Below are 14103 nucleotides of genomic sequence, written 5' to 3'. Positions count from 1 at the left end.
CTGAGAATTGGCATGGGGATCTCTGGGTAGATGCACTTGAGAACCTGGACAGACCCCCCTCCAGATTCCTATGAACTCCCGGGGCTTGCGGTGGAGGCCCCTCCCCAAACACACACATTCTTACTTGAAGAGGTTTGGCCTTCTCAGCTGCCTCACTGCTTGCGCTTGTCGTGATCTGCCCCCCGCATTCCCTCTTGGCCATCACACCCACAATTAGGGTCAAATCTCAGCATAACCAACCGAGGAACTGCTGGGTTTGCCAGGATGGAGGGGGATTGTCTTCCCAAGCACCACAGGGCCAGGCTGACATGAATCAGCAGGAGCCAGTGGATGCTGGCGGGGCAGGGATGTGGATGAGGGAAGACAGGAGGGTGTGGAACAGGACCCACACCGTAGAAGGGATTCGTTCAGGGTTTCCACGGCTACTTTCCGTTCATTTGAGAGACATCACTTTATTCCTGGGGTAGCAAACTGTTTGGTCAGCATGATTTTTCTTATACATGTAGTTTGTGATTTGAATGTTTTTATGCAGAGCCCACAACTCCCTAGTCTGTTATATGCGGTGGAATTATATGGTGGTGTTACTTCCCTGGCCCTTGAAGATATTTGTTAGTCGTCCTGCTCTTCTCTCTGCCCCTTTGCTTTCAAGCATCAATTAAAATTCTCTTTATTGCTTTTTGAATCCCTTGAAAAGACTTATTGCCTTTCTTTTAACATCTCTGTTTATTTACCCATTTAAACCTGGCTGTTTGTCTTATTATATTTAAATTCTATCACAATTTAACTGTAATTAATTCCTTATTTATACATTCTTATCCAAACTTCTAATCCTTCAGATTGCCTTCCAAAACATCTATATATTATCTACTGTTTGTGTGTGAACTTGGTTTTCTGTCATTTGTCACATATGTATTTATAAAATGGTATATATTACAATAAACATGAAATTTTTCACAATCTATTACGGTGGTGGGAAAGATAATTTCCCACTAAAATGTTTGTTAATTAACAATTGATTGATCATATGCTATTTACCAGACACCTTGCTTAAATGCATTATATCATAATCCTCACAACAACCCTATGAAGTAGTTAATATTGTCTCTGTTTTACAGATAAGAGAAAACAAGAGAAAAGTTAAACAACATATTCACTGTCACACATCTAGTGATTGAAAAAAGCTGGGCTTGAACTTGATTAACCTGAGATCAGAGCTCCTGCTCTTAATCACCACATTGTTCTAAAATTCCAGTTACTACCTTATAAATGTCGACTTATTCTAGAAGAGACTCTTAAATCTCAGTTATAGCTGTAAAAATTTAACAAAGTTTGGAAAGACACCTATTTCGCAAAATAGTTTGACAGCTTTTGTTTGCTATTTTCCAAAACATGCAAATAGAAAAGAAGGAAAAAATACTTCTAAAATGGTGTAAGGGAACAAAGGAAATTCCCAACTCCTTTCTTTTAAGTTCTCTGTCCTTGTTGGCCTACTTACTAATTCTTTTGCCTCATAAATTCCTCTGCCTCATATTTATTCACAGGGATTAAAACTACAGAATGAAAGGCAAAGAGTCTCATGTGTATCTAACACAAGATAAGGTGCAATCATAAGAAAACTTACAATTTCCCATTAAGCCTGCCAGCTTTTAGATAAAGTTTAGCCTCCGACACAGGACCAAGAAAGACTCACCGGCTCCAGCTCCAGCTCACGGCTCCAGCCACCACTGCCTTGTTCCCCTTCCTTCAATCATTCTGGTATGTTTGCAGTTCTTCCAAGGAGTCAGCTGCTGCCCATCCCAGGGCCTCCACGTTCACCTGTTCTTGTGGTCAGAAGTGGTCTTTCTACCTCTCGCGATGGCGTCTACCATGCTCACACCATGCCTCCTTGAGCTGTGTACGAGCAGGCAGTGCCAGTCCTGGGTGATTAATCCCCATGACACCTTTCAAGCACCCTCCATTCGTCACTCAGTAATAGGCACAATCCTTGGTACCTAGATTTTCTCGTTATCTGTAATTACTCTTTGAGGCACATGAAATGTTAACAGGAATAAGTACAATTATCCAGCTTTGCAATGAGAAGCCATACTTACTGACACTGTGGTTAGGAAGTCACTGAATATAGATGTGGTCATCTTAGGCTGAGTGCCAGTGCAACCAAATGATTGAAAGGCACCTTTTCCAGATGGCTGGGCTGATTGAAATCAGATGATTACATCATGTTTTTTTACTGCATATTTGTCCAGGAATATAAGGGAGTATTGTTATCAGAATGTTATCAAAAAGTGTTGAGGATTGGAGGCACAGGTCTAGTAGTCTGAGTAGCAACAACTGAGAGAAGTGGACTGAGAAAAGAGAAGGAAAGGAAAGCAGATCTCTGATCTCCCCATCCCACGGGGAGTGCCAGGGAAATACCTACGGAGGGTAGATTTGCCCGAGAATCCTACCCTACCCTTCTCCCCCATCCCATTCTGCTCCACGGAATCCAGGTGACCCTGAGAACGAAGGGTCTCCCCCTGGTTCCCACGGCTGCTACACAATAAACTGATTGGCATCATTTCTCTCTACACCTGCCTCCTGATCTGTTGGGGGATTTCATAAACCTCACTCTGGCAGTGTCTCCACGTAGCCTACACAAACAACCTACAGAAGTTTCAGCGGAGAAAGATATTTACGTAAACACAGTAAAGCCTCCGAATCTCAAAGAAATTATCTTGCAAAAATGTGCCCTTGATTATAAAAGATGTATTCATCAGGATCCTCACAAATAATAGAAACCGAGATCACGATGGCTTAGGCGAAAAAGGTACTGATTAGTCCACAGATGGTAAGGTCCGATCAATAGAGCTGGAGCCAGCTGCTAAAATGTCAGTGATCTTTCTCCGTCTCTGTCCCTCTATGTCTCTCTCTTTCTCTCCCTCCCTCTCTCACTCTCACTCTCACTCCCCAGTGCTGCATTACTCTTTGTGGGATTCCGGTCTCTGGCAGGCTCTCCCCAGGGGGTGGCAAAATGACTCCCAGCTGCACCATCATTATGTCTTATCAGCTTCGCATCTCTGGCAAAAAGAGAGGGAGTAACTCTCTCAAGAGCCCCTGCAGAAATCCCAGGATAGAGTATTATTATCCTGATTGAGATCAAGTGTCCATCTCTGGGACCAGTCAATGTAAACTTAAGGATGAGAAATGCTGATTGGCCAGGCCTGGATCACATGGCCAGGAAATGAGCTCAGCCCCACCTAAGTTGAGAACTGGGAAAGGCTGTTGCCCAAAGAAAGAGCAAGAAGGAGAAATGAGCCCCAGGCTGATAATAAGAGAGTGCCCATTTCTGAAGGCACAGGGCTTTCTGCTTTCTAGAGGTATCTACTCCCCTGCCTCATTCCTCATTTGGCCTACAGGAATCTTTCCCTTCTTTGGGCTGATTGGTTCTCCTACAACAACAAAAATAATAGTAGCTCACCCTTATATGATACTTACTATGTGCTATTTACATGTTTTTATTTATGTATTCCTCACAGCTTCATATGAAGTTGTTACTATTACCACCCACATTTTATAGCTGAGGAAACTGAAGCACAGAGAAGAAAATAATTTGCCAGCTTTACACAGCTAGTAAGTGGTGGAACTGAGGGGCAAGTCTAGCAGGCCGGCTCCAATGGGTACTAATGTCTACCTTGCTATTTTGCCTTTGTAACAGTTTTCTTTTGTTGCCATTTTATACAATTAGACTGCTTAAAGCATGGTTTCAAAAGCAAGGGTGATGCTGAAATCTTTTTCACTCCAGGTTTACATAGAATTCTAATCTCAGAACTCAATGACTCTGTAGTGGGTAAAGGTAATTGAAATGTCTTAAAGATTTTTACATGTTGAGTTTTTGACTCGATCCAAAAAAAGAAAAGAAAAGCCTTGGAAATAGAGGAAGTCTGAAAAAAGATCCTCTATAACAGTATTTCTTAAGCTTCACTTATTCACAAATTTTCTATATCCATACACCACCTCAACTATTATTTACTTGGTACTTTTATTGAACTTGATCTTAAATTGACTCACTATTTATTGGCCCTGACTCCAGCCTGAAGTACCTGAAATCATGGAATTGGTGTTCTAATCGTCTTTTTCCTAAAACATATTAAAAATAAGCACCTGGGAAATCAAATTACAATGAGATAACACTCATGTCACCAGAAAGGGTAAAATTAAAAAGACTGACAATAGGACAACCAAACCACTCATGCATTATTGGTGGAAATATAAAATGGTACAAGCGTTTTATATTTTTTCTAAAGTATAGAAAACATCTGTTCCTTATAAAACTAAAAGATACACCTAGCCTATGACCTGGCAGTTAGAATCCTACCTGGGAGAAATAAAAATATATTTACACAAAAAGACTGGTGTAAGAATGCTCATAGAGGCTTTATTCATGATGGTTAAAAACTGGAAACAGACAAGAGAATGGATAAACTGTGGTCTATTAACAGAATATTATTCAGCAACATAAGGGAATAAACTACCAATGTGCACAGAAAAACGAATGAAGAAAAAAATTAAGCTGAGTGAAAGAAGTCTTACACAAAAGAATACATATCATATGATTCCAGTTAATTGAGGTTCTAGAATAGGTAAACTCATCTATGGTGAAAAAAACCAGAACAGTGGTTACCTGGGGATGAGATCGGGACAGAGATGAAGGAGGAACAGGCATAAGGGAGCCTTCTGGGGTGATGGTACTATTCTGTATTTTTACAGGAGTTTGGGCTACATAGGTATATGTATTCATTTTGTCAAACTCAGTCAATTTTACTAATATAGAAAAATAAACTAAATAGATAATCAATAAGGACCTACTGAATAGCACAGGGAACTCTACTCAATATTCTGTAATAACCTATGTGGGAAAAATCTGAAAAAGAATAGATATGTGTATATGTATAACTGAATCACTTTGCTGTACCCCTGAAACTAATACAACACTGTAAATCAACTACATCCCAATATAAAATAAAAACTTTAAAAAATGCAAAATCCCCCAAAAAAAGAAAAAGAAAAAGAAACTATAAACAAATATTGAACTCATTAATAACCTGCATGCAGAAGGGTTTTAGGGGAAATGCACCGGTGTCTGCAATGCATTAAAAATAAGATGAATCGATGGCTCCATCAAGGGGTGGCTAGAAGGTTAGATATGTGATGAAGCAAGTACAGTGAAATGTTGATGGAGAATCTAAGTGGTAGGTTTACGGCTGTTCACTGTAAAATTCTTTCCAATTGGCTGCATTTTGAAAATTTCCATAATTAAATGTTGGATGAAAAGTAAATACCTAACCGTTAAAGTAAACTGTTCACTTAGCTACCACTTGAAAGCACTTCATCTCCCTCCAGTGGTACATGTTCAGAGCCTGCAAACACTGCTGGAGCAGAAACTTGCTTTTTCTTGACATCTAGATTTGCAAAAGAACATTTTTCCAGCTCTGTTTAAGCCTACAAAGCTGAGTGAAAAAGTTGTGGTTCAGGTTCATATACATCTCTTCACTTTTCAAGTCACAAATTACACATTTTCTCCTATTTGTCTCAATTCCAAGCTTTCCTGAAACAAAGGAACAACTGACTAAAATTTTGTAAATGAGCTCTATTCTCATTCAGGAAGGTCATTCTTTAGGAAAAGAGAAGGATTTGGCTTTTGGAAGTCTTGGTCACTGAACAAATATGTCTCTAATTTAACAGCATGATGGAAAAAAATGAAAGCTGACCATTATGGAACTTTGTAAGTTTTATAGGTGCCGCCACTTAAACCATTGCCTGAGATACTGTTAAAGTTTCAGTTATCAAATATTTGAATCCAATAGCAACCCATATCAATAGTGATTTGGACTAAAATATATTTGTGTGACAAATAAATGACTGTCATTCACAAGGTTTAAACAATAGTCCTTAATCAAAAGAAATTGAGGGCTTCCCTGGTGGCGCAGTGGTTGAGAATCTGCCTGCCAGTGCAGGGGACACGGGTTCGAGTCCTGGTCTGGGAAGATCCCACATGCCGTGGAGCAACTAGGCCCGTGAGCCACAGTTACTGAGCCTGCGCATCTGGAGCCTGTGCTCCGCAACAAGAGAGGCTGCGATAATGAGAGGCCCGCACACCGCGATGAAGAGTGGCCCCCACTTGCCGCAACTAGAGAAAGCCCTCGCACAGAAACGAAGACCCAACACAGCCATAAATAAATAAATAAATAAAAATAAAAAAACCCCAAAGTTTAAAAAAAAAAGAAAGAAAAGAAATTGAGAACGCTAGAACAGCAGAGCAAGCAATATAAAACAAATTAGAATAGAAGATTTGGAGCTAGGCAGAATAAACAAAATGATTATTTTTTAAGCCATGACAATTACTATCTTGATCAAGAAAAGAAAAGCACTAACGACAAATATTCAGCAGTCTGAAAGAGTTTGAATAGCTATTAGCATAGATTAAATTTGTGTAGAAAAAAAAATAACACATGGGCTTGTTACTTGCTATGGTATCCAAAAACAATTCAATTCCTATAAAATGCAGAAATTGTTCTAATTAGTCAATTATAATGACTCTGTTTATTAGAATTGTAATTCAAATGCAAGCTTCCATTTTACATAACCTAGCACTAAAATGAATAAATTAATTGCTGTTAGGAAAAAAGAAACCCAGAGTGTTATTTGCTTTATATCTGTGTATATGTGTGTAAACTAATAGAGGGTAGGAATCAGATCAATGTTTCTTCTTCTTATAATATCTACATGAAAGTTATACTTATTAACTACCTAGATGAGATCTACTCTTAGACAAACTAATGATAACAAGTTTATTTGAAATTTTAAAAAAATGACAGTGATGCAAAAAGAAAAATTATTGAGCAAACATTAAGACTATAAGCCTTCAAAACTGCCTTCTAAGGGAAGAGGCAAACCTCTGTGGCTATAGCCAAAGATAAATTACAGATCGCTAAAAAAAAAAAAAAAAAGGACAAGAGAGGATCCTGCCAAGAAAACCAGAGTAAGGAAACTATGGATTCTGTCTTGATCTCTCCCATTTGGTAAAATGGAAAACTCTTGTTGAAACCGTGTGATGAACAGACGCAACACGAACATGGCTGGGACCATGCATAATGCAGTGGTACAGATGCTGATAGATTCACACAAAGACACTTCCATTTATTTTTCATGGGCTTGAAAACTGATCTCTACAATGGTCCCAGGTGAGTGTATTTTTGGCTTAACAAATCTCCCAGAGTACTTTGATTTTCTTTGCATCCTAAATGAAGCTATCCATCATGGGTATGCCTCTTAATTGGCAAAATCGAAGACATGGAAAGGAAGCCAAGTTTCTGATTAAATTAATGTGCCCATTTGCTGAATTATAGAAGACCTCTTGCAAACCCCAAACGGATCATGTGGTTTTTCTAGGACTAGTTTTTTAAAACTGAATGAATGATAGGACTAACTCTGACAAGCCAGGCTTGAAATGAACAGCTATAGGGTTTCTTCCTAGGTTCCCCAAGGTAGAATCACTTCGTTACTCTCCCCAGTCTCCTGCCAGAGAAATTTCTCATTATCCTGTCTCATCATATCCCCATCAACCCCTCTCCATTGCACACTCACTCAAGTAGTTCAGTCTCTAGAAACTACCTATGTACTTAAAACTAAAGAAATATTGAAGCTAATTGGACTAGGTATCACTATCATGGAGTAAGCATCTAGATTAGGCAGTAAAAGTAATAAAATGCTGACATGGTTCCCAGTATCCGTAATGTGGGGAAGTTGGCATCCTTCATGGTCTGTGGGTTCGGGTGTCGGGTATAGGTTTTAGTTCTGAACCACAATATTTCCCCTCTAGACATCATTTGCACAGTTTGGAAATCACACTCACAGATCCCTGGAAGGGCCATACAGGCCCACCTGGGGAAGCTATTGAAAAGGGACATTTGACCATTTGTAATTGCAAGTTTGCACCTAGTTCAGGGCCTGGTACAAAGATAAAGAATGCAACGTAAAGGGTTCCGTTAAGACATCTGATTGAGAACAAGTCTCTTTTCTTCCATCTCACTGAAATGACAGACGAATAGAATCTAAAATATAAAAACTTATTTTAAGAAGATAATTCATAATTTTTTTTCTTTTCTGGAATATTTTAACTTAACAGACAGAAGCCTCAGACATCAGAAACAAGTTTAACTTAACTCAGTCTTGATTGATTTGCTACTCAGAGTGTGATCTGTGGGCCATCAGCATCCACATCAGCTGGGAACTTGTTAAAAATGTACATTCCTTCTCCTAGACCTACTGAACCATACTTTGCATTTTTGACAAGATCTCTGTGTGATTTTGTGGACACAAAAATTTGAGAGACACTGAGCTGGTCGCTGGGGAGGTGGGTACTTCAAATGAAAAGTTGTACAGAACTTGGGCTAGGTTGGTTTCAGGGCACACTGGAGCAGAGGAAAGCCAAAGTTACACAGAAACAGAAATGTCTGGAAGAGGCCATGTTGTCAAGGGAAGAGGAAGAGCAGAGCGGAGAGAAGCAGAGACGAGAGGCCCTGGGACAAGGGACTGAGAGAATTATACCAACTCCTTACGTTCCTGCCCAGTCCTCAGACCCAGCAATCTCTCACTTCACATCTTGGATGGATGCCCTATGATCTGTGGCAACTTTACATTTAATGCTTCGTTAGGGCAAGTCTGGTGCTAATCCCTGATCATCTCTGTATGATTTTCCTGTGTGATGTAGTTGCTATCAGAACCAACAAGATTTGGGAAGTTGAGTGCAAAAAGGGAAATAAATCACTTAGTTCTCCACAGGGTCTGGGCCACATCTGGAGTATGGCGTTCAGTTTGGACATCTCATGTCAAAAAGGATCCTGGCACCTTTGGACTTCCCTGGTGGTCCAGTGGCTAAGACTCCATGCTCCCAATGCAGGGGGCCCGGGTTCAATCCCTGGTCAGGGAACTAGATCCCACATGCCACAACTAAGGGTTTGCATGCCGCAACTAAAGATCCTGTATGCTGCAATGAAGATCCCGTGTGCTGCAACTAAGACCCAACAAGCCAAATATATAAATAAATAAATAAATAAATAAATAAATAAGTAAGTAAGTAAGTATTTAGGCGGGGGGGAAAAAAGGATACTGAGGGTACTGACACCCTGGAGTCAGACCTCCAAAGAGGCATAGTCTGAACTACATCTGAAAATATAATCGGTAGAGGAACGGGCAAAAAAAGCAGGGGTATTTGGCTCCTGGTAAAGAAGATTCTCAAGTTACGTCTTGAAAAAGGAGACACTATTTTCTAATATTTTAAGGATTAGATAAAGAATTGATCTTTCTAGATGTCAGAGCCAGCCCAGTGGGTGGCTGTAAACAGCTCACTGTAAGGAAAAATTTTCTTACGACTCCGACGGCATTACAAGCTGTCTTTTGAAGTACCAAGCTCCCTGTGACCACAAGTCTTAAGTCGAAAGCTGAAGCCAAAAGACCCTCTTCAGAGACTTGGGAGAGAAAATTCTACTTTGAGCATGGAACTAGAAGACCTTTGAGATATGTTGTATCTCTAAGATTGTCCAGTTACAGGGCTAGAATTATAAAGGCTCTTTTCCCTCATCTACTCTTGAGCAGGTAGAGTGACTGCTTTAGTGATCTGAGTGATCACCGAAGTCCAGATTTTTCTATTTGCCTTATTTTCTAAGAACTCTGCTGAGTTTTATGGCAGATTTTGAATAACAAGATGGTAACAATTGTGAGGGAATAAAAAGTCATTTGGAGTCCAAGAGAGAAATTGAAAGAAAGCTATGAGTTTGGAATGAGAAAGGAACAAAAGCTGGTTCCAAGAGTTCTAATATGGCAGAGGGTTAAAAAAGCTGTTAGAGGCAGAGGACCTTGAAGCTTCTGCTTTCTCACATTTGTGATCTTTATTTCCTCTCTATTTTAATTGCTTAAAAAATTATCCCTATCAACTATCTCACGAAGGCAGGAAGTACAGACATTATCATTATCATTTCCAGCACAGAGCAAACATAAGCAAGCAATGCTGTATGAATCTGTTGAGTAATTTAGCAAACACAGAAAGTTGCACAAGGATTTGAAAAGCAGATTTTAAAACTTAAAGTTAATGGGAAATCCTAAACGACAAATTGCTAAAGGTCAGATTTGTTAATAGAAGAATGAGGCAAATCAAAGCAGCAGAATTTGAATGACTCTTCTCATCATACTTATGAACATCACTTTTTACCATCCCCAACCAAGTAATTTCTTATGAGACTCCAAATGCCAACTTTTTATTTTTCTATATATTGCCTCCTAGTTTGTACACAGCCTTTCTTTCCTCATAACCTCTGTTATCTCATTCCTCTTTTTTATACCTCTATTTGCCCAAAGCGTTCAGTGTGTGTGGTAAACAGCATTCTCTGCCTCTCTTCAGACTTCCAACTGTGGAGGAAAATTCCCAGCTCAGAAACATGTTAATCCGGCATACATGCTCCATGGCTTCAGGGATCCAGAGTTCAGAAGACCCAACCCAGACAAATGCAAGGAATGTGAATAATTCCGCTTTGGAATCCACGAAGTGCTCAGTAAAATTTAGGGACAATATCTTTTGTGGTCTTTTCACCCTTTTTTTTTGGCAACTGTGAAACGCACATTTTTTTCACTTTTATATTATGATACATGGGTAGTTTACGGAGAAATAATAACAATAGAAATACCTATGTACCTACTACTAAGACTTAGAGATAACACATTACCAGGACCTCAGAAGCCTTGGATGCCCATCACTGAAGGTCTCCTCTCCTAGTGCCAAAGACAACTACCTTTCAGAATTTTTTGTCAATGATTCCCTTGCTTTTCTTTATAAGTTTACCATGTAAGCCTACATCCACAAACAATATACTGTTCAGCTTTACCTGCTCATAACTTTATATAATGGAATTCTTTTGTACATAAATTTTTCTTCTTTTCTGTTTAAATATTGTTTTACAGATTAATCCACTTTCATGTGCGTAGCTATAATTCACTTAACTGCTCTACGGTATTCCATAATAAACCTATACACTGATTTTTTATCACGTTACTGTTGATGGATATTTATATGGGCTCCAGTTTTTTTGCCATTGTAAACACTCTTGTATGTGCCTTGAGATATATTATTGGTGTAAGAGTTTCTCTAGGATATATACCTCAGATTAGAATTGCTAGGTTGTAAAATATGAACAATGTTCAAATTTGCTTGGTAATGCCAACATGGTGATACCAATTAACACCCCACCAGCACAGAGTACTGGTTGTTCCACACTTCTGGACAAAACTTAGACAGGTCTGACTTTAAAATTTTTGCCAATGAGTGTGAAATGATATCTCATTGCGGTTTGATTTCCCGATTACTAATGTGATTAATCATTTCTTCATGTGTTTTTTTTTTGTTCGTTTTGTTTTGGTTTTTTAATAAATTTATTTACTTATTTTATTTTTGGCTACATTAGGTCTTTGTTGCTGCCCATGGGCTTTCTCTAGTTGCAGCGAGCAGGGGCCTCTCTTCGTTGTGGTGTGCAGGCTCCTCATTGAAGTGGCTTCTCTTGTTGCGGAGCACGGGTTCTAGGTGCGCAGGCTTTAGTAGTTGTGGCACATGGGCTCAGTAGCTGTGGCTCACGGGCTCTAGAGCACAGGCTCAGTAGTTGCAGTGCACAGGCTTAGTTGCTCCACGGCATGTGGGATCTTCCCAGACCAGGGCTCGAACCCGTGTCCCCTGCATTGACAGGCAGATTCTTAACCACTGCATCAACAGGGAAGTCCCTCTTCGTGTGGTTTTTGGGGGCATATTTGTGTTCCCTCTTCTGCCTTTCTACTGCATTTTCTTTCTTGTTCCCTTTAGGAAGTATGTATATATTCTAGGTTTATATCATCCTTTGTCAGTTACATCTATTGCAAACTTTTCAAAGTTACATCCTGTATTTTTACTCTCTTTGTGGTGTATTTTGAGGAACAGAAAAGTTCTTAATTTTAATGATAATTTATTGATATTTTCCTTTTTGAGGTCTTAAGAAATTTTCCTTTAACCCAAGGTTATTAAAATATGCTCCTATAAATATTTCTAAAGGCATTCTAGTTTTGCTTTCCACATTTAAGTTTATATTCTACTTTGGATAGATTTTTTTTTGTAAATGTGTAAAGTAGGGATCTGTTTCATTATTTTCTGCACAGTTAACTGATTTTCTCAGGTGTACTTGCTGATACTCCATTCTTATCCCACCGATGTGCATTACCTACTCTATCATCTTTCAAGTTTTCATGTATGGGTATTTTATATTCCATTTGTCCATTGTTATATTTCTACAGTGACACTACACTTCTTAGTGGCTATAGGTTTATAATAATTTCTGATACCTTCTAGATCAAGTCCTCCTATTTAATTCTTCTTCATGGGTAACTTTTGTTTTGTAAATAAGTTTATTTGTATCATATTTTAGATTTCACATGTAAGTGTTATCATATGGTATTTATCTTTCTCTTTCTGACTTACTTCCCTTAATATGATAATCTCTAGGTCTATCCATGTTGCTGCAAATGGCATTATATCATTCTTTTTTATGGCTGAATAATATTCCATTTTGTGTGTGTGTGTGTGTGTGTGTGTGTGTGTGTGCATACAACATCTTTATCCATTCATCAATTGATGAGCATTTAGGTTGTTCATGGATAACTTTTGACTTTTCATAAACAGCCTATATTCATTTAAATTTACCCACATATTTTCCCTTTCAGTTGGTCTTCTTTTCTTATATTTTCATGATTCGACCTGGTATCATTACACTTCTGTCTGAAAAATTACTAGTATTTCTATTGGTGCATGTCTTCTTGTGTCCAATTTTCTGTTTTTATCTAAAGTTTTAATTTTGCCTTCATTTTTAACAATATTTTTTGCTGGATGTAGAAATCTAGTTATTTTCTTTCAATACTTTAAATATATTATTCTATTTTCTTCTGCCTTACATCATTTCTGTTATGTCTTTTGAAATTATGTTTCTTATTTCTGAATGCTTTAAAAATGTTCTTATTTTTGTTGTATTTAAGCTTTTAAATATTTATCTTGTTTAATTTGGTAGCATTTCTTTAATCTGGTTTATTATTTTTCATCTATTTTGGAATATTCTCAGACGTTGTATCTTCAAATATTGCTTTGACTCCCATCCTCTCTTTTCAACCCTTCTGGAATTAAATCTATATATTTGGTGTGTGTTAGAAGTTTTTTTGTGTGTCTCATGTATTGTGTTTTTTGTATTTTTCATTTTTTCTCTTTGTCTTCATGTTTCAGTATATTTTCTATTGACCTAATTTTCTAGTTCACTAATTCTCTCTTCAGCTGTGTCTAATATGTTAAACCCATTTACTAAGTTCTTTATTTCAGTTATTGTAATTTCCAGTTGATTATCTTTAATAGATTCAAATTCTTGCTGAATTCTTTTTTCTCAGCCTTTATATTCTTCAACATGTAAACCTAAGTTAACTTAAAATCCATGTCTAATAACTTCAGTAATTGAATCTCCTATAAATCTGTTCATTTTGCCTGTAATTCTTTTTTCCTCTTCTCCTGGTTTTTGGTCAATTGTTTATCTCCTGGGTTACCTAATAATTTTTTATTAAACGCCGGACATAGCATATAAAAAATTGAAGAAATAATCAGAGGTTTTGAATGATGTTATGTTCCTATAGAGAGGGTTCACTTTTTGCCTGTAGCAAAATTAAAGTTAAGATCACTTTAATCCTATTTGGGAATAAGCTAATTTGAATCTGTGTTTCTTTGTGAGAGCTGGACTGTTTCTAGTTAGCTCTTTTCTTAATCCTATTTGGGAATGAGCTAATTTGAATCTGTGTTTCTTTGTGAGAGCTGGACTGTTTCTAGTTAGCTCTTTTGCCTAGGGTATAGCATTCAAAGATCCTTTATGAAAGCTTGCATTGGTTATCAGGGCCACTCCTCTTTGGCAGGCCCTAAACTCTGAATTTTTTCTCCTAGCCCCATAAAACTGTTGAAAACTCTGTTAAACCTTTCTTCATTTGACTGTTATTCTCCTCTTATCCTTTTAGTCTTCTGTTTATAGG

General features: G+C 38.1%; 1 long non-coding RNA gene across 2 annotated transcripts in view; it reads right to left on the bottom strand.

The window, feature by feature from the left end:
• Positions 1 to 2057, bottom strand: part of LOC132366082 (uncharacterized) — a 41542-nt gene extending 39485 nt beyond the window's left edge. For both annotated transcript variants that reach the window (XR_009503356.1, XR_009503355.1), the window contains exon 1: positions 1691 to 2057. This is a non-coding gene — a long non-coding RNA (uncharacterized LOC132366082). The remainder of the gene's footprint in view (positions 1 to 1690) is intronic.
• Positions 2058 to 14103: the final 12046 nt, after the last annotated feature.

This window comes from Balaenoptera ricei, chromosome 5 (genome assembly GCF_028023285.1).
Source record: "Balaenoptera ricei isolate mBalRic1 chromosome 5, mBalRic1.hap2, whole genome shotgun sequence".
Classification (NCBI taxonomy): Eukaryota; Metazoa; Chordata; class Mammalia; order Artiodactyla; family Balaenopteridae; genus Balaenoptera; species Balaenoptera ricei.
This window is presented reverse-complemented; position numbering and strand designations above follow the sequence as displayed.